This window comes from Scylla paramamosain, unplaced genomic scaffold (assembly GCF_035594125.1).
Source record: "Scylla paramamosain isolate STU-SP2022 unplaced genomic scaffold, ASM3559412v1 Contig76, whole genome shotgun sequence".
NCBI classification, from domain to species: Eukaryota; Metazoa; Arthropoda; class Malacostraca; order Decapoda; family Portunidae; genus Scylla; species Scylla paramamosain.
The window spans coordinates 220,001-222,553 of NW_026973741.1; the positions used below are offsets into that span (position 1 = coordinate 220,001).

At 42.6% G+C, this 2,553-nt stretch overlaps 1 long non-coding RNA gene across 2 annotated transcripts in view; it reads right to left on the minus strand.

Moving 5' to 3' along the window:
• The window catches only part of LOC135098713 (uncharacterized), a 4,541-nt gene extending 2,375 nt beyond the window's left edge, over positions 1–2,166 (minus strand). The window contains exon 1 of one of the 2 annotated variants that reach the window (XR_010267297.1): positions 1,920–2,166. This is a non-coding gene — a long non-coding RNA (uncharacterized LOC135098713). Of the gene's footprint in view, positions 1–1,732; positions 1,877–1,919 lie in introns of those variants that run through there. The other variant, XR_010267298.1, reaches the window with a different exon arrangement.
• Positions 2,167–2,553: the final 387 nt, after the last annotated feature.

The following is a 2,553-nucleotide window of genomic DNA, read 5'->3' on the forward strand; positions in this document are numbered from 1 at the left end:
AGAGAGAGAGAGAGAGAGAGAGAGAGAGAGAGAGAGAGAGAGAGAGAGAGAGAGAGAGAGAGAGAGAGAGAGAGAGAGAGAGAGAGAGAGAGAGAATCAAGCCATTTGAAGTACATTTTTAGTTCCTTTACTTACACCATATTGCCTCTCTCTCTCTCTCTCTCTCTCTCTTAATAAATATGAAAACTAACACATTAACATAGGGAAGTTAATTCTAAAGACAGTCCTTATATGAAGCAGTAGTCTGACCCCCCCCCCCTCTCTCTCTCAGGTGGAGTTGGCAAGGTACCATCTCTGTCCCCGCCAATGTCTCTCATGACTTCAAGACGCCTCACTGTAACCTAACTTAATCTCACCTCACCTAACGTAATCTAACCAAACCTCACCTCACCTCACCTAATCTAACCAAACCTCACCTCACCTAATCTAACCAAACCTCACCTCACCTAATCTAACCTAACCTCAACTAACGTAATCTAACCAAACCTCACCTCACCTAACCTAACCAAACCTCACCTCACCTAATTTAACCAAACCTCACCTCACCTAACCTAATCTAACCTAACCTCACCTAACATAATCTAACCAAACCTCACCTAATCTAACCTAACCTCACCTCCTCTCATCTAACCTACTCATTCCTCACCTAATCTAACTTAACTTCTTCACTTATGCTAGTTTAACCTAATGCAACCTTTGCTAACTCAATTACCTTAACTAACCTAATTAATCTGCTATAACTTAACATGATCTAACGTAAGCTATGTCATCCAAATCTTACTTTAATCTAATCTAATCTAACTTATGCAAGTTAATGTAAATTCATCTAATATAACCTAAACTATGCTAGTCTAACCTATCCTTAACTTACCTAACCTAACACACTATCTTAACCAAACCTCACCTCATCTTTTACACAGCCAAACCTTACTTAACCTTACAATCTAACACACTTCAACTTACGTGGCCTAACCTAACCTAACATCACCTATTCTTAATTAACCTCACCTAAACCTTACCGACACTAACTTAAAACCTACCTATGCTTACATCACTTCTATATCCTCATCCTCCTCCTCTTCCTCTTCCCTAACACAGTGACTCAGCGAAGCCGTCAAGAAAACACGTAATTTCTGAATACTATCTTTAAGAGCTCCACCCAGTCAGCCCTCTTCCTCCTCCTCCTCTTTCCTGACCCCCATCCTCCCTTCTTTACTCACGTGTCTCTCCCTCCCTACACACACACACACACACACACACACATAGCGGGTCTCACAAGGGTAATACACACATACATACGGACACTGACCCACCACACACACCCAGTCACCCACACCCACCCACATACATGTACACACGGACGCACACAGCCTGTCACCCTTACGTCAAACAGATTACACCTTTCTTCTCCCTGTCACTCATCCATCACACATTCCAGTATCTCTCTCATCTTCTACTCTGTTAAATAACCAGTTAACACTCCCAGCCTCCCTAGCCGGCGAGTTATTCTCACTAGAAGCATATGACCCTAAGAATACGTCACATGGCGCGGTCAGAGAGAGCTAGCCTGCCCTGGTCTGCCTACGCGAATCGAAAGCGTTTGTTTGGGTACGGTTTAAAGGGACGAAGGTTTTAAAGGGACGAAGGTTTAAAGGGACGAAGATTTAAAGGGACGAAGGTTTAAAGGGACAGTCTCTGCGTGAGTGTGTTTGGTCAAATGCTGAATACTCACGCCTGGTTCGTCATACAGCCACATGGACAGGCACAGATCACTCTTTTTTTTTTTTTTTTTTTTTTTTTTTTAGATTTGTCACGTTGGAGTGACGCGGGCCTTTGCCTTTCGGCGGCCCGGGGAACAGATCACTCCTCCACGACACACACACATACAAACACACAAAAACACTAACTAGTAACTGTACCTTTAGTTTCGTCTGCTGTCAAAATATTCCTCCATTACTAATGTAACCCACATTCCCTAGTGGTATACTTTCCTCGGAACACCCATATTTTTAAGAGCTTTTTATCCACCATATATGTCTCGGTTAACTCTGATCTTGGCTGGAAATTAAACTATATTGTATCAGTGTGGTCATCTTGAGGTCCCGGATGAAATGGCGGGCTGGGATTGGCTATTCACGACCCGTTGTCATGGTGATGGTAGATGCCATTCACTTGACTGCTCATATTTTCTCGCTATTGAAAGGAGTTTATTAGAGCGTAACTGAAGCGTGTAAAGGCATGATTCCGCACTATACTATTAAGATATTGTAGTTCTGAAGTGTTCCTAGGGTTAGTAGGCTTGGATAAGGAGTATAACACAATTTAGATGGTGTGAAGAGCGGATGTTTTCGCGCGAAATTCAAACAATTCCAGCCTCTGATATGATTACGTACTAGACTTAAGATATTGTAGTAAGAAAGTATCTGTGGGGTTAATAAGCTTGGGTAAAGAGTATAGGGGAATTTAAAGGACGTTTAAGAGACGGAGTGTGAGGAGAAGGTGTGTCAGCGCGAGATTCAAGTAATTCCAACCTGTTTGAGTTGATTCCACAGA